Here is a 19,620-nt window from a genome sequence, read left to right as displayed (position 1 = left end):
CAAAACAAAGCCTCTTATTTAGCCGTATAGAATCAAGAACTCACCCTGACCAGTGTAATACTCAAAATCAGGAAGAAAACAGAAGCTAGTTAGAACCCTAGCTTAATTTACTAGTCAAGACTATCGAGATCTTTCTAAGTACTTTTGTGATAACTTTTTGTATCAAGTGTGTTAGCTCTTTAGGTTGAAGATGTTAGGTCTATCTTGTTATGTGTTAGGTGAGAACATTGAAAGCCCTATTTATAGTACCATTAATGGCTTAGGGTTTTAGAAGAATTCAAATTCAGTAGTAGAGAGTGACGATTGCCAAGTGATGTAAGCAGATCGAGTGAAATATCTAGGGGACAGAGGGGAAATCATTAAGGGTTTACCTGAGAGGAGAGAAGTGATAGACCGGCCGTTTCGGCATAAGAGACCACTAGTCAGAACCCTAATACTCAGAGGTCATTGTATTTGACCGCTGGGTATCGAATATGAATGATGAAGCCAGCTAGAGTCTTAGGCTTACTTTGATTTGAAGAGACGAAAGAAAAAATCTGGCGAGTTAAAATTTTACCCTTTTGGTATGACCTTTCGATTAGGGCTTTGAAATCGAATTGTGAAAATGGAAAGAGTGGCAAGGTTTGAGATACAGAAGAAAAATGAATGGCCATGCATGCCACTGATTTGAAAGATCAATGACGATTTGAGGTTTCATTTTTGGGGTTAGGGTTCAGATTCGGGGGTTTAGGTTTCTGATAATGAGAGAGGAAATGTTCAGCGGGGAGGAGGGCAAAGGAGATGAATCTCTGATGAATTTGTATTTGTGACCTTGCACGGATTTGTGCAAGATCTGATGATTGATTTGGCTTGTGAGGTTGAGAGAAAAGAGAGAGGAATGGGAAAGAGAGGCGGCTGTGCAGGAAGAAATGATTTTAGAGTTTTGGGGTATTGGGGGTTGTCTCTAAGGTTAAAGATAGGTGATAGGATCTGGGCCGTTGGATCTGGTGATTAACGGCCCTGATAATTTAGTTATTTGAGATTTTTAGGGAAGAATTTGGGTGGCCATTGGATCATGGGATTTGGACAGTGGAGATGAGATCTTCGAGGGCGGGTGTTTAAAAATCAAAGAAAAATGGAGATTAAATGTGAGTTGTTGATCAGATGGACCAACGGTTCAGATGCATGTGTGTTTGTTTTATGAGTGATAAGGGAGGGTGATGTGGCGCGATCTCATTGGTTTAGGGAAAGGGACGCGGATCGCCACAATGGCTTAGAGGGTCTTTTGGATTGGGTGTTTTTTCGGATTGGGCTTGTAATTTGGGCTAAATGAGTTTAAAAGATGGCCATCTTGTGTTTAATTAAAGATTTGCAATTGTAGCCTTTTTGCCTTTTTAATTCCTTTTGAAATTAATTTAAATAAACTTAATTATTTTCAATAAAATATAATAGAAATTACAATAATCAAATATGCTAGTGATTATAATTAATTATTTATAAAATACTTTGTCTTCTAAATTATAACACTAATTTTGAACATAACAATCTAATTAATCGAAAATTGAGAAATAATTCATGAAATAATTATAAAGCCTACATGGTGTATTTTAGAAATTATTTTAATGATGTTTAAAGTAGTAAGTATATTTATAATTACATAATGTTAATACTAGGTTATTAATTTCAAAACTAATAGTTAATCAATTATGTAAAATAGGTGTTCATTGATAGAAAATTCTTTAAAAACATTCATTGTAAATATTTAAGTGCAAATCAATTAATTTTAAAAGGGAGGGTCAAAATTGGCTGTCAACAATAGCCCGTGTCTATCGCCTTGTTTTGTTCACCATTGAGAGTCATGAGACTAGGATGAAATTTTTGTTACTCATTACAGTAAGATTTGATGTGATTTCTGGATATGTTGGTTACGATTTGTGATTTAGGTGCTCTACGGTATGAGAAGTTCGTTACGTGTAGTGATTTTGTTTCGCGTAATTGAGTTAGTGAAAGGTTTCAGTTGGTATGATATTTATTCTACTTGTGATTCAGAGTTGAGGATGGGATCCTTGCGCTTTCGTGTGGCTTGATATGTTTGAACTGGCTACGTGCCACGGTGGAGTTATATTAGAATGAGATCCTTGTGATTAGTTCATATGTTTTGATTCTCCCTTGGTGAATGGATTCGTAGTATGGTACTGATAGAGAGTTGTGCCTGTAAGACATGTTTGATAGTTTTCTCATGTGTTTCTCTTTCCATATTCAGTCATATTCACATTATTCTTATTGGGTTTTAACTTACGAGGTGTGTGCCTAGGTGGCGTTGGGGGTGACTTGTTGATTTGGGTGAATGGTTATGTGATCTTCATGTTTCTTGCATCGTTGTCAGCGTTGTGAAGGTTTGGGATAAGGTTTTAGCTGATATGAGGTTATTTGTCGGCGCTGGATTTGATTATGGGCAACTATGGTGGTCAGAGATGTTGTTATGGGCATAAGGGCGACATATTACATTGTGTGGTTATACCTTATGGGTGTATGCATGAGCTGCAGAAGCTGGTTGAGGTTGATACAATGTGTTTATATGGGAGTCGGATCTTTGGGAAATGATCGGATGGTGAAAAATTTGGTTCTAAGGCTTATCGGCATGGGTGGAAGGAATAATCTTCAGTTGAGAGGGTGTTGTTGGGCTTATGCGGATTGGGGTGACGTGGGATCACCCACGAGTATATGTATGGCGAGTTCATTTAGTGATTTCGTGGCTTCAGACTGGTTCTTGGCGTGTTGGAGGATGAACGTTTGTTTAAGAGGGGGTGAATGTAATGACCCGATCGGTTGTTTTGAGAATTAGCATCTCGTTCGGTAGCTTAAGGTCTCAAGTAGCTTCGTATTGTGTATTATGACTTGCGTGTGTGGTCGGGTTTGGTTTTCGGATGTTTCAGGATTGATTTGGAAGAATGATTCTTGTTTTAGAAGCTTAAGCGGTAAGAGTTGACCGGAGTTTGACTTTTATGTATACGACTCCGGAATGGTATTTTGATGATTTCAATAGCTTTGTATGGTGATTTTGGACTTAGGCGTATGTCTGAATTTGTATTTGGAGGTCCGTAGGTTGATTTGATGCATTTTGGCGAAAAGTTGGAAAGGTTTGGAAGGTTGAAAGGTTTGACCGAGAGTTGACTTTCTTGATATCGGGTTCGAATTGTAATTCCTGAAATTCAAATAGCTCCGTTGTTTCATTTGGGACTTGCATGCAAAATTTGAGGTTATTCCGGGTTGATTTGATATGATTCGGCGCGAGTTGTAGAAGTTGAAAGTTCATTAGTTCATTAGGCTTGAATCGATGCGCGATTCGTGGTTTTGATGTTGTTTGTTGTGATTTGAAGTCCTCGACCAGGTCCGCATTATGTTATAGAACTTGTTGGTATGTTTGGACAGGGTCCCCAGGGCCTCAGGTGTGTTTCAGATGGGCTATGGGCCATTTCTCCAAATTTTGGACTGCTGATTGCTGGTGTCTGATGTCCTTGTTCACGATCGAGAAGTGTCAGTCGCGATCGCGTAGGTTGTTTGGTGACCGACCCTTTTTCCTTATTCATTTTCGCAAGGAATGTTCCACCATCACGTGCTTGGGAGTGTTGCTTCATCGCATTCCCGATAGGCATTTCACGATCGCGTAGTGGGTGACCATGCTAGGGAGGCCGATACTTTGTTCTTCGCGTTCGCATGGAGCTGTCCGCTATCGCGTTAGCTGAGGTAATGATGAATCGTGTTCGTGTCCCCTGTTTCCCGTTCGCGTAGTGCTCTTGTGGGGGCAATGTTGTTTCTTCTTCTCGATCGTGTGTGTTTTTCCGCGATCGCGATCAGAGGCAGATCTAGTATTTCGAGAACATGGGTTCACCATTGATACTTGAGGAAAACTAAAATAAAAGGATGCGTTACTATCAAAAAAAAGGAAAAGAAAGGCTTAAGAATAAGAAATTAAAGCAGTGATTTTGAAGGGATTCGATCCCATTATCTTAAGTTAGCAAGAAATAAGGGGCCAAAACCAGTGAACCACTTATCCTCTTTTGACCATGGGTGCCATCAAGTAATAATAACTCATTTTTTCGCAAATTATGTACATAATATATTTGATATTGTCGGTGGACCACGATTTACACTGTAGATCCGCCCCTGAACGGATGTGCAAATGTTGGGCAAAATATAAGTACTCTAATTCGAGGGCTTTTGATATTTTATCACTTTTTGAGTTAGAGAGCTCGGATTGGGGCGATTTTGGAGGGGATTTTCACATGTTGGATTGGAGTAAGTGTTCTTTACCCGGATTTGATTTTATTTCATGATTCCATATTTGTTTTTATCATTAACTTAGTGATTTGAATTGGAGAAATTGAGGATTTTTGTAAAAACTTTCTAAAATATAAAATGATGAATTGAAGGACGATTTGATGTCGGAATTGGATGATTTTGGTATGATTAAACTCGTATCGGATTGAGTGTTCGGATTTGTGAGTTTTGTCGGGTTTTAATGGGTGGGCTCATGGTTGACTTTTTAGTTTTCATTAAAGATCGAAACTTTATTATCCTGAATTATTTTCTATGGTTTTTATTTATGATATTAAGTTATTTTGGCTAGATTTGAGCCGCCCGGAGGTTTTTTCACACGAGAAGGTCATTTTAGAGTATTGGTTTAGCTTCTTTGAGGTAAGTATCTTTCCTAACTTTGTATGGGGAAACTACTCCTTAGGATTTGAGTTGTTTGTGTTATTTGTGTTATGTGAATGTTGTGCACGCGAGGTGACTAGTGCGTACTTGGGCTTATATGGGGAAATTGACCGGTTTAGACTCTTAGTCTTCTTTCATGTATTTATTTGGAATTGTTAGCACATGTTATATATTTATTTGTCATGTTTACTTTCACATACTTTATTTGAAGTTGTTACCTCTTTTATCATTACGTGACTTTCTTTATTGTTGAGTTACTCTTAATTGAAATTGTTGTTACATGACATCCTTTGTTTGCCGAGTTATTCTCATGCATTTAGACGTAGTTGCTAGTTCATGCCATCTCTTTCATTGTTAGCCTATTTCATACACTAGAATCCGAAGTTTTTCATTTCATGGAAATGCCTTCATTATCAAATTTATCCTTAAGCAATTAATTGATGTTGAAGTTGAAGTTGTTGAAAGTCATAAATCTATATTAATTAAAGTTGTGTTTAAGGGGGTGTTGTTCATTGTTGAGTTATTTTCCCGTTCATTTTGTTGCTATTGAGATTTTATATACATTGTGTTTGAGCCGTGGGCTATTTGTTGTGGAAATATTGATATTGTTGGTTCTTTTGGAAAGGTTGTGGCCTAGGGGCACTTGTGGTACGAGTTGATATGTCGTGTTGTTGTGATGTTAGCACATGTGAATTGTTGTGTGGATTAGTTGTTGTTATGCGGAGCATAAGGGTGGCATCTCACTATTGTTGATTGTGCGGAGTGATACGAGTTACTATTGTGTCATTGTTCGTGTGGAGCGATAAGTGTGGCTATTATATGGAGTGATACGGGTGGCTATCAGAGTGATACAGGTGGATATCAGAGTGATACGAGTGGCTAATGATATTGTTAGGGCGAAGTGATACGGGTGGCTATCCGAGATATAAGGGTGGAAATGTCAGGGTTGATACGTGATACACCTTACGTGACTTGTGTTGCTTTCGATGAGCTACTCGATGTCTTTGATATTACTTGTTGACTTGGGTTGTACTAGTACACTCGTACAAGCATACACCTTAGTATGCCACTTATACTAGTTTGGGAGTACGAAACTTAACATTTGTTAATCATGCCCATGTATTATTATATTATTTGCTTTTATGTTGATATTGAGCATGTGACCATGCCGGGCGGATTGAGATATTGAGTCCGTGACCATGTCGGGCGGATTGTGATAGTGAGCCTGTGACGATGCCGGGCGGATTGTGATTGTGAGCATGTGATCATGCCAGGCATGATGGGATATTGGCACGTGAGTTGTCCATGCAGTTGTGATTAGACATATGGGCACAAGATTCCTTGAGCATATGATTTGTGGTTTGAGACTCGTGACTTATGATTATGAGATGAGGTATCTCGGAGTAATTTCGTTGCTAAGCTTGTGTTAGAACGACCTGATTAATTGGTTGTCATTTGTGTTCCTTATTTGGTTTCAATGTCACTTTCACGGTGTTCTTATTACTTTACTGTTTATACCACATGTTGATCCTTGTTGCCATTTACTGATTCATGCTTTTCATTATTAGCTCTATACTTCTACATTGCACAAGTTATTTTGACTAGTAAGTGTCTTGACTTGTACCTCGTCACTATTCCACCGAGGTTAGTCTTGATACTTAATGGGTACCGACCATGGTATACTCATACTCCACTTCTGTATATTTTTGTGTAGATCCAGGTATTGGAGATATAAGACTCAGGCAGAGTTAGCTTATTGATCGCGAGGATTCCAGGTAGAGCTGCTTGGTAGTCGCAGTCCCTTGGAGTCTTTTCTGTTCATTGTATTGTCAGCTTGTTATTTGAACAGTATTGTATTTCGATCTTTGAGATCTTTCCATGTATTCAGCTAGAGTTCGTGACTCTGTATTACCTAGTCTTGGGATGGTGTTACGATTATTGCCATGTAGGCTTATTTCGCTTTTGTTTCGGTATTCATATTAAACTCTGTTTTAAATTATCATTTGTGTAAGTACTCGGATTACCTAGTCTTAGAGACTAGGTGCCATCACAATGCCTAAAGCAGGATTTTGGGTCGTGACAGGCACCACTGAAGCTACCAAAATGACGGGGCCTCTTCTCAGATGTCGCCTCTCTATCCTGACCACGAACCATCTTGATCCGTCTAGCAATCTCTACGGTCCTCTGGAAAGAAATATCATCTCCCTTCTCCTTGGCCATCTGAAGCCTGATGTCAAAGGTAAGACCATCAATAAACCTCCTCACCCTCTCTCTATCAGTGTGAATCAAGATAGCTGCATGACGGACTAGGTCCACAAATCTGGTCTCATACTAAGTGACGATTTTGCTACCCTGCTGAAGGTACTTGAACTGCCTACGATACTCCTCCCTCAGAATGAAAGGGATAAACTTCTCCAGAAATAGCTGCAAAAATTGATCCCAAGTAAGTGGAGGTAAACCAGCTGATCTGCTCCGCTCAAAATCTTGCCACCACCTCTTGGCAGAACCGGTCATCTGGAACACTGCAAAGTCAACCCCATTGGCCTCAACAATACCTTGCGCAACACCTCGTGACAACGGTCCAAGTAATCCTGTCGGTCCTTAGAGGGTGCAACGCTATAATGAACAGAAAATACATTGGTGAACTTATCCAACCTCACCAATCCCTTAGAAAACACTGCGAGCCTATCCCCAGGCTGTGTAGCAACAATGGGCTGAACCATCCCAACTGCTGGAGCTATCGGAGTCTGCCATAGGGGAGCCATCTGCTCCGGAGTATGGGTGGCGGGGGTCTGTGCTCCTCCCCCTGCCTGATAGACGGCTGGTGCCATTGGAAATACTCTGGTCTAAGCCACACTCTCCATAAGACCAACCAAGCAGACTAGAGCGTCCTGAAGTACGGGAGTGGCAATGAATCCCTCTAGGACCTGAGCGGTCTGACTGATGCAGTATGAACTAGGAACTCCTCCTCATGGTCAGTTTGAGGCTCCACCATGGGTGCCGATGCTCGTTCTCAAGGCTGAGCCCTGCCTCTGCCTCGACCCCGGCCCCTACCCCTGGTAGTGGTTGCAATAGGGGGCTCTGGTTCCTACCCAGCTATAGATGTTGTGCGAGTTCTCACCGTCTGCGAGAGAACAAAAGTAGAATGGTTCATACTTCAATTATGGAAATAAATCGCACGATAGAGAAATAAAGAAGTGAAATTTTTTTGAAGCCTTATAGCCTCTAGAAGATAAGTACAGACGTCTCTGTACCGATCCTCCAGACTATACCAAGCTTGCTCAAGACTCCTGAGACCTAGGCAACCTAGTGCTCTGATACCAACTTTGTCACGACTCGGAATTCCCACCCTCGGGACCGTGATGGCACCTAACATTTCACTTGCTAGGTAAGCTAACGTTAGTTATATTTAATAACTAGTTTTAACAATTTAAATAAAATGATAACAATAACAAACGAATAGTCTAAAATAAGGTGATAAACTACTGAACGACGTAATGTAATCCAAATACAATCCCAGAAACTGGAGTCACAAATACATGAGCGTATAGAGTACTACAGATAATAATCTGAATAAACACAATTGTTTGAATTAAAATAAACAACAAGGATGACATAGAAAGGGACTTTAGGGCTGCAGACGCTGTGCAACTATACCTCAAGTCTCCACAGCTAGCTGGATCTGGGAAATCTTACTAAGCGCTGTTGGGACCAACTCCAAAATTCGCACAAGAAGTGCAGACTTTGGTATGAGTACAACCGACCCCATGTACTCTGTAAGTGCCGAGCCTAACCTCGATGAAGTAGAGACGAGGCTAAAGCGGACCACTTACAATAACCTGTATGCAATAATAATAATAACAGAAAAAAGGATATGGAAGTAAAGTAGTTAACTCTTGAAAATGAACTCGAAATTTAACTACCAGAGAGCCCAGAATAACAAGTCTCATATAACAATACCGAGGCAAGTCCAACAATCACCAACAAATACCACATATACAATCCGTTGCGGTACGCAACCCGATCCTACCATATCATCATCTGGCAATATCATAATCCATCCTTATTCCATCATTTCAATTCATTACCTTTCAATTTCCGCTGCGGCGTGCAACCCACTCCCCAAAACAATTTCAATCAAGATAAATAATTCAACAACTAAATTTACCAGAATTTTTACATCAAGAGGGTAAATGTACAAGGCAATAAAGAACCACATAAAATTAAAATATCTCTAACAACTTGAAGTCTCTACTTTACCAATTCATCGGTATCTATCAACTAAACAACTCACGCAAGTGAAACCACATTATAAAATGCAACAACTATTACAAAACAATAAGACAAGTAAAGCACGTGACAATTTAGGTATGCAAGCAAAGTAAGTAGAGGCAAGTAACAAATAAGCATGGAGTCATGGAAGGGACGGAAAATTTAATACAAGAATAATTAAATGAAAAGTAACAATTATGGCATAGAAGTCAAATAAAACATGTAACAATTAAGGCATGAAACAAGATATATCATGAAATAAACAAAAACATGGAAACAAGTATCATGGCGACGTATATACACTCGTCACCTCACATATACGCCATTTTCCACATAATTCACATAACACATAGTTCAAAAATTCCTAATATTCTCAAGTCAATGTTAGACCCAACACTTACCTCACTCCGCGAATCAAAGCAATCAACCAACTACGGCCTTGCCTTTCAAACAAGCCTCTAAATCAACAAAATCTAGCAAATTATCGATCAAACGATTCAAAGTAAGCTTTAGAAACTACCCATTAATGAAAGAGGTTCAATTTTGATCATTTTTGAAAAAGTCAACAAAATTCAACCCCGGGCTCGCTTGGTCAAAACCCGAGGTTCGGACCAAAACCTGATTATCCATTCACCCTCGAGCCCGGTTATGTGATTTGTTTCGAAATCCAACCTCTATTTGTGGTCTAAATCTCAATTTTAAAAAAATCCCCAATTTCTACCCAAATCCCTAATTTCTATCATGGAAATCCTAAATTTGATCTTGAAATCTCATGAAAAGTAACGGAGAATTGAAAGTCACTTACCAATGAATTTGGGAAGAAAGGTCTCTTGAAAAATTGCCTTTAGAGTGTTTAGGGTTGAGAAATGGTGTAAAATGAGCTAAGTCCAGATTTCCCCCTCTTTTACCCAGCTCCAGATGTCGCAATTGCGATATTTTTTTCGCAAGTGCGACCCCCTCAAATGCAAAGCACAGGTCGCAAATGCGAACTATGCATCAGAAGCCCAGAAGTCGCAATTGCGATAAAACGTTTTTGCAATTGCGTAAAGACCCACCTTCGCAATTGCGGACATTGCCTTCACAAATGCAAAGATCACCAAAAAGCGCACTAAGTCGTAAATGCGAATGTGATGACCCGATAGGTCATTTTGAATTTTAGCCTTCATTTCTAGGTTTCAATACCTTGAATATATTCGTTTAACGTTTTTTGATTTGCGTGCGCAGTCCATGTCCTTTTTCGAGAAAACTTTTATGTGAAAAATTTAAGAAATATGAATTTTAACCTTAAAATGATTTGAGTTAACTACGATCAATATTTTATGTAAACGGACTTGGATCAGTATTTTGACTGTCCTGGTGGGTCTGTATCGTGATTTAGGACTTGAGCGTATGCCCGGAATCAAATTCGGAAGTACCTAACTTGATTTATTGAAAACTAGTAATTTGAATGTTTAAAGAATTCCTAAGTTTAATCGTAGACTGACTTTGTTGCTACCCTGTTCGAATTTCGGTTCTGGAACTTGGTATAGGTTCATTTCACTATTTAAGACTTGTCTGCAAAATTTGGTGCAAAACAAAGTTGATTTGACGTGATTCAGACGTCCGGTTGTAAATTTGAAAGTTCTTAAGTTTCTTTGAAACTTTCATTCATTTTGATGTCCGATTAGTAGTTCTAGGTATTATTTTGGTGTTTGAATTGCGTGAACAAGTTTATATGATGTTATTAACGTTGTATGCACGGTTTGGAGCCCGAGGGGCTTGGGTGAGTTTCAGATAGGCTACAGATTGATTTTTGAACTTAGGAGGATTGCTAGTTTATGAGATTCTGAGATCTGGTGCATCCTTTTTCTGCATCGCAAAGATACTCTCGCGATCGCGAAGGGTAACTGGGGACTGGTGAGGATTTCTTCTTCGCGAATGTGGAGCATTAGAGGGGTAACCCTCCGCGAACGCGGCTCTTCACTCGCGAGCGCGATGAGTAAGGGGTCTGGAAGGGGAGCAACTGAGTGTTCTACGTGAACGTGATCAAAGGGCCGCGAACGCAAAGGCCAGGGGGAAGAGCCATCCCGAACGCGGAGAGCATCTCACGAACGCGAAGGACAATTGGTCCGCAGTGCTTCGCGATCACGTCAGGTCCTTCGCGAACGCGATGAAGACCTGACACCAGTGATTTAAAATATCCCAAAGACGAGATTTTCTTCATTTTTCACCATCTTCACATTAGAGCTCGGCCTAGAGGCGATTTTGAAGAAGAATTTCATCCCCACTTCATATGTTAGTATATTTTAACTCGTTTTATTCCATTTCCATCAACACCCATTGATTTATAACCTTTAATCTATGCTCTTTCATGGTAGAAATTAGGGATTTGGGTGGAATTGGGTTTTTATTTTGTAAAATTGAGATTTAGACCTCAAATTGAGGTCGAATTTTGAAACTAACCATATAATCGGGTTCGGGGATGAATGTGTAATTGGGTTTTGGTCAGAATTTTGGGTTTTGACCAAGCAAGACCGGGGTTGACTTTTGTTGACTTTTTGGAAAAAGTGTAAAGATATTTGCTTTATCTATTGTAATTGATTTCCCTAGCATTGTTTGATGATATTAAGTCAATTTTGGTTAGATTCGATTGGTTTGGAGGCGAATTTTAGAGGAAATACCCCGATTGAGCTTTGATTTGGTTGCAGAGCGAGATAAGTGTTGGGTCTAACCTTGATTTGAGGGAATTAGAAATCCTTGAACTATATGTTATGTGAATTACATGTGTAACAGCGTATATGCGAGGTGACAAGTGTATATACGCAGTCAAAATAATTATTTTCCATGTCTTTCTCGTATTTCGTGAATTATCTCACTACATGCCTTAACTGTTACATGCTTTAATTGCTTTCCATGCCATAATTTATTACTTGTCATTAAATTTTCTTGCATTGAATTGTTCGTTCCTTTCTTGACTCCGTGATTAATTGCTACTTTCCTTAATTGTCTTACTTGCACACCTTAACTGTCACGTACATGGCTTATTTTATTGCTTTTGTATTATTTGTAGTATTCCTTTGATTAGTACAGGGTTCCTTTATTGCTTTGCTTTCATATTCCTTAATTGTAGAGATTCTTATAAATTGAGCTATTGAGTTGACCACTTTTATTGACAGTGTTTATGGATCGGGTTACACGCCGCAACGATTGTGATATGGTAGAATAAGGAGGATATTAATTATAATGATATGGTGTGATCGGATTGCGCGCCACAACGGTTGTGTACGTAATACTTGATATTGATAAATTATGATATGGTGAAATAAGGGAGGATTATTGTTATACCCCATATTTTTGTACGTGAAAGTACATCGTAAGTCAATTGATGTAAGCTTGAAAATGAGATCCTCTTTGAAAGTATATAAAGTGATTTAATGTTGTTACCTATTATTTTCGCAAGCTTTTAAGAGTTATCATTTGGGGACAAATTTTTCTAAGGGGACATGTTGTTACACCCCGTACTTCAGACGTCACTGTCATTATAAGATTATCTAAAGTAAACTAAAAAAGGACAAAATCTTTCTACAAGGATAAGAAAGGTTTACCAAAGTCTTAAGTAAGTTAAGATGAATATGAGACTTTATAATCATGATTTAAATGACTTTAAAGTCATGATATGGCTATATATGATGTTTGGATATGGAATATAAAGTTTGGGAAAAATCGGATTTAAGTTGCGGAATTTCGAGTTAAGATTTGCCTTGTAATGAGCCATTTTGAGAAATTAATTCGTAAGCTTTATGATGTCATTTTGGGATATATATCATACCAAAATTAAGATATATGAACCAAGTTTCCAACGGTCCAAACCATTTATTCATATGATATCGGAGTAAAGAAATATGTATTTTTAAAGTAGGGTCGCCAAGTCACGTCGCTGCACATCGGAGAAACTGGCAGGTTTATAGGCCAGGTTGCGAGGCAGGTTTCTCCAAATATATTGAGAGTTACAAGTAGATCTTTATATTGAATTAAATCCCCATGTGTCTAATTTCTAACACTGCAAACTGAGACTACGCAGGAGGCCCCTATGGGACCCACTTGGTAGGGGCCTGATCTTTACTTATTCTTATCTCGTTTTTGGGATGCGCTTAGCTCATATTTCGTTATCCTTCTAGACTCACACTATCCAAACCCTCCCAAACAGCTCCCCAAAGTTTCCAAACAAATTCCTAAGGAATATACCATAATCAAACATCAAACGTTAGCCTAAGTGAAGAAGATAGTCTCTATAGTGTCGTGATGTGATTAAGGTTGGTTGTAAGATAAGGGAAGTTTTGGTTCGAGTTTTTCCAGACTCTTTAAGGTATGTATAACATCCTATTTCTTGGGATTAATCTTATCTATGTGTTGGTTAAGTTATTGGATGAAGATTACAAGATAACACTTGAAAGGGGAAGAGTTGTTATCTTTTGTTGGGTTATTTTAAGGATATAAATATATATGTTGTTATGGCTGAAATTTCAAGTTGTATCTACTATGTTAGTTTCTTTGTAATTTCAAGTTGTATCTATTGCCTAAGGTATGCAAATCATGTTTTTGGTTGTGCTCAAGGTTAATCATGTGTTGTTTGAGTTAAAATCTTCAAGATAGTAATTGACATGGCATAAGGAATCATTATCTTTTTTGTGGGCCGTGTTGAGGCTATATATATGGTTGGTTGTGGCTGAAAATTGTTGTAAATAGTTTGATTATGTTGTGGTTGCTGTTGTTAAGCTTATCGATGTGCTAATTCAGTGGATTGAAGAAGATAACATGAAAAACAAGAGGTTGACGATAAAGGTTAAGGTGCTATGCGTGTAGACTATTTTTGAAGATTATTCTTATGATGTTTTGGGATGAAAATGATATGGTAAGCATAAGTATGATGTTATACAAGTTGTAGACAGATTCATGGAAAAAGAATTGGATTAAATTATAGTTTGTTAATTGTAAATCGAGCTTGCCGCTCAAAATGGTTGTTGAAGTAATCAGAGAGTTTATTGTGAATTATATTGTTGTTGTTTGGGTTGTTTGGTGACTTTTAGTAACTTATGGCATGTTGTAAAAACAGGGGAGGTGCTGTCCGTTTTTTTGTAGAATATTGGTTTTAAAATATGAGAGTTACAATGCTTATATGATGAAGTAAGAAGATCATATTGAGCTTGGTTGACGATTGGAGAGAAGATTGCAAAGGTATGTTAAGGCTAAACCTTTCCTTCATTTTGGCATGATCCCGTAACTACATATGTTTGACAACGAAACATAAAGAGAAGTTTGTATTCATGAATTTATTCACATTATCCTAGTCTTAGAAGTTACAGTATTCTCCCTTATCCGGACTTTATATTAAGTTAAGTATTGTTTTCTTCCAGTCATTCTCTCTCTCTCTCTCTCTCTCTCTCTCTCTCTCTCTCTCTCTCTCTCTCTCTCTCTCTATATATATATATATATATATATATATATATATATATATATATATATATATATATATATATATATATATATATATATATATATATACAATATTACAGTATTTTCACCACCATCGAGCTATAATCGGTGGGCAGGCCCCTATTGGGCAACCTCTGATCAGATGGTAAGTTATATACTGAGCCTACTGTGGTCGAGCGCTTATGAGCGAGTCCAGAATGGCCAAAATACAGAGCCTAGTATGGCCGAACGCCTATGAGCGAGCCTATTACGGCAGAGCAGTTATACATACCGAGCCTTTTAGGCCCGGGCAACTATTTTACTTACTATATTGAGAGAGATGAGTCAGTATTAGCAGGTAAGCATATCTTCAAATTATATTTGACTCCCCACGTACTTTCAGTTATTATATTATCAATTTCATTTTCAGTTATCTTGTTGCCTTGCATACTCAATACATTATTTCATACTGCCATCCCTTTTGCTGGGGACGCTGCATTTTATGCCTGCAGGTATTAATAGATAGCTGGATAGACCTTCCCAGTAGACAAAGTCAAACATCAACTTGGTTGGTAAGCTCCACTTCCTCGAAGTTACCAGGTCGATACCTTGGAGTCCATTTTATACATACAAGTTTGATGGGTAGGTCGAGGCCCTGTCCCGACCATGATACAATTTAGTTATTTCTAGAGTCTTGTAGATGAGTCCTGTACATTTTTATATCATTATTGTGGCTTTACCAACCCTATGTAGATGTTTAGTTTGGTATTGCTGGTTGTAGACGTTATTTTCAGATGATTCAGAATATGGCCTCACCGGCCTAAGTCGAGGGTTACCCTCCAGAGTTCACAGTTACAGAGTGGTATGCTCAGGCCGAGCATGGCACCGGGTGCCGGCCACGCCTCTTCAGGTTTGGGGCGTGACAAACTTGGTATTAGAGCTGTTTTATCCTAGGGAGTCTACAGCCCATGTCTAGTAGAGTATTGTTTATGGGTGTGTTGTACAACATACTTATAAGCAGGAGGCTACAGGGCATTTAGGATTTCACTCTTTCTTCTTACTCTTGATCGTGTGGTAGAGCTTAGTTGTAATATTCAAACTCCTAACTTTTATTTTATTCGTAATACAATGATACTTACATCTAGAAAGACAGTTGGTAAGAGATTGAATGTGGGTGTGGAAGAGTTGAGTCAGAGGAACTCAATTTTGCATCATGCTTATAATGAGTAAATGTAAGGTCTTTAGCAGATCATGTGTGTATTAAGACGTGTAAGCTTCTTGATAAAGAGCCCTAAGGTAAGAATATCTATCCACCCATATGGTAAAAAAGAAATAAGAGAATCAGAAGGTAGATACAAGTTTCAACACATAAAAGAAGCAAGGTGAAGAAGGAGACGAGGTACCCAATTAGTGAAGATTATCAGTATTTACAATTCATGCAAATAAATATAAGCATTATGAGTTACTTTCAACAGTAATAGGGATATATACAATTGACCATACCTATCTCAATTATGCCATATGGGAGTTAACAAATATAGTTTAAGAGAAGGATGGGATATCAAGATCCAGTTGGGGTTAGAGTAACCCAAAATTGCAGATGGATTGTTATCATTAGCTAACATTTCTGAAGGATAGTGCATAATATGGTAATAGTTCTCCTTGCGATACATCCAGATGGTGCACTCTAGAATTGTATAGTCAGATATGAGTATCAGAATGTTTAGAAATTTTAGAAGGTAGGCAGTGGAATCCTAGAAGGGATAAATATTTACCTTAGTATGACTCCCGTCTCTAGAAAAAAAAAGAATAGAATGTTAGGCGTCCCGAAGAGCCAGTGAGATGAAGCAAGGGGAACTATAAGTGAAAGAACGTTTTGTTGAAGTTTTCAGAATAGAGTGATAGACATAAATATTAGCAGGAGAATAAGAAAAGAGTATATGAAGCATTATAAGTAAGATGTGATTAATGAGTGATAACAATAAATCAAATTATGACAGGATGATAGAGTATATAGTCAAGTGAAGGAAATGACAAGAGGTGACAGGCCTTGAGGCAATAAAAGAGTATAAGCCATAAAGTCATATCCCCATTTCGAGAAATGAGTTGGTGACTCCAACATGATTACTAGAAGGAAACGTTAGACCCCAGAGTAATAAAAATCAGTATGGGCTGGTGAACAAGATAAACTGAACATGAATTAGGGACCGAAGGATTTGATAATAGTCAACATCGTGAGAATTTTAGAGATCACGTTTCGGCGATAATAGAATGGACAACAAAAGAATAACATTTAAAGATCATTCAGGAAGACGCTCCCTAAAGCAAGCATTGTGAGCAGAGTTAAGCTTAAGGGACTAAGTGTGCCAGTTACACTAGGTGTCACCTTCGTGCATAAAAGAAAATCAGTTATCCTTGGTACAGAAGGGTTACCGCAAGATGAGTAAGATGTCAGTGAGAATGTGAAAAGACGCTAAAGATGATGAGGTGAAAGGAATGAGATTGCATTTATTCAGATCCTACAGATATGATATGATTCCAGAACATTATGCAATCATGACGCTGGGGAGAACCAGCAAGGGTTCCGCACCCGATGTTATTGATAAATAAGTGCGAGAAACACTTAATACATAAGGAGCAAATACGAGAGGTAAGTTAAGACAAAGGACAATACCCAAGAGGGGTTACGCAGAATATAGATATGAGAATGGACCACGAGTAGTTTGTAGTTGATTTAGGAAGAGCCTAGTTATGGATAGACAAAAGGTCAAGGATAAATAAATAGATCATGCTAGATAGATGTAGTGAACCCTAACATAGTGAATTCGGTCTCGTAGATATGACATCGTAACCCTTGAGAAATATTCAGCTAGGAGTTGGAGTAATTAAAGGTACCATATAAGTGTTACAAAAATAAGAGAGAGTGCCACTAAGGAGACAATCAAAATTTGAGTTTAGAAGTAACCTTACGAGCACAAGGGAATGAAGGTATATAACTAAGGATATTTGTAAGCGAGTAAGAACATCGAAATTTCCTTCGGGTATACAATATAACAAGCTCGTAACTTTACAAGAGCCATAAGGTCTCCTTAAGTACTACAAAGAAAGACAGCTGGGGAAATTAGGAAGAAAGCTTCCACCTAAGCATAGTGACATAAAGAAGAAATGGTCTTGTAACAACAGTCTCACTACTATATTGTATGTACTCGATAAGAAAGTGGCACCTATCGTGGCTAATGAACGGGAAGAAAAAAAAATCAAAAGCTGATATTTGAGATCATATGAGTTATAGGAAATTCCAGTAATTATGGGCAATGAGATAAGCCATGTATTCATGCAACAAGTGGCAGAACGACCAGGAAAAGTAATTGCTTATGTTTAAAGGCAATTGAGAAGGCACGAAAGAAAATCTATGGTGCTAGCAAGTTAAAGGAAGGTCGCGAGTAGTATAAATAGATATGTGTAGGTCGCAAGCTAAAGCATGGTAGAGTGACAAGGTTTTAGGTAGATGGGAGTAAGGATAAGAAAAGATGAGTGAGAAGGTGACAAGAATAGGTAAGGCCTCGGGATTAAACCTATCAAAATAAGAGAGTTGATGGTTTCCGTAAGTTATAGAAAGCTCAGTATAACTTGAATTGACTCGGAGGAGTCTAAGACTAAGAGCAATTAGAAGAGATAAAATACTGCCCTAGTAGTAGAATAAGGGTGTAATAGTGATAGATAAGAGGATGACATTTAGGCCTTTGATTGAGTAACAATTTTGAGAAAAGGGATTTCATGAGTTGCATGGGATTAGAACCCATCTGATGAATCACGCTGGGATGATATGAAATATGGTTATTGAAGTATAGTATCATACCTAGGGGGATCATGCAAGTCACTTCAAATGTTCCCCAACGAGGCGTGAGCCTTAGTGGCAATATATTATGTAAGAAGTTTCAAGTTATCAATGGTAGATTATGGATCAACATTAAGGTGAATCAACAATGGATGGATAAAAGTTACAAAGTATGAGATGAGATTAGGCCGTCATTCTTAATATGAACAGTAATGAGGAAGAACTAAAAGACTTAGATTTATACATATAGGATAAGCAGCGAGGGAGTAAACTGGAGTTGGGTAGCATACCTAGGTAGTAATAAACCAAAGTAAGTTTTATGGAATAACATGACCTACGTAGTTGTAGTAAAGCCATACGGACAGATAACCAAGGCTGGGAAATAAAATATAGCAATAGTGGTACATTCAACAAAGTACCAAGCGAAGAACTTCAGTATACCCAGAGGGACAGCTTGCCATAGTCCTGTATAGGTTCAGGAAGTGAGGCCTAGAGATTGGTTAAAAGCTGGAGGAAAATGAGAGAAGAGTTGCATAGGCACACATACAAGGACAAAGTCGTACAGACTACATGATAGAAGGTAGAAATAATTATGAGATTGGAAGAATTTTGACCACGAGTCGTGGCGTGAGAAAGATGCCTAAAGGGGAAATGCCCTGGCCTTTGGATTTATTCATAGAACAGTTGCCTAGATGGCAAAGGACAATATTAAAGTATTCATAAGAGTCGTAGGTTATGAGAATGATAAGCGCATTAGTCAACATTCGAGGACGAATGTTCCAAAGAGGGGAATGATGTTACACCCCATATTTTTGTACGTGAAAGTACATCGCAAGTCAATTGATGTAAGCTTGAAAATGAGATCCTCTTTGAAAGTATATAAAGTGATTTAATGATGTTACATCCCATTTTCACAAGCCTTTAAGAGTTATCATTTGGGGACAATTGTTTCTAAGGGTACATGTTGTTACAACCCGTACTTCAGACGTCACTGTCATTATAGGATTATCTAAAGTAAGCTAAAAAAGGACGAAATCTTTCTACAAGGATAAGAAAGGTTTACCGAAGTCTTAAGTAAGTTAAGATGAATATGAGACTTTATATCATACCACAATGAAGGTATATGAACCTAGTTTCCAACGGTCCAAACCATTTATTTATATGATATCGGAGTAAAGAAGTATGAATTTTTAAAGTAGGGCCGCCAAGGCACGTTGCTGCACTTTTGAGAAACTGGCAGGTTTATAGGCCAGGTTGCAGGGCCGTTTTCTCCCAATATATTGAGAGTTACAGGTAGATCTGTATATTGAATTAAATCCCCATGTGTCTAGTTTCTAATGCTGCAAACCGTTCATCAATAT

This window comes from Nicotiana tabacum, chromosome 12 (assembly GCF_000715075.1).
Source record: "Nicotiana tabacum cultivar K326 chromosome 12, ASM71507v2, whole genome shotgun sequence".
NCBI classification, from domain to species: domain Eukaryota; kingdom Viridiplantae; phylum Streptophyta; class Magnoliopsida; order Solanales; family Solanaceae; genus Nicotiana; species Nicotiana tabacum.
This window is presented reverse-complemented; position numbering follows the sequence as displayed.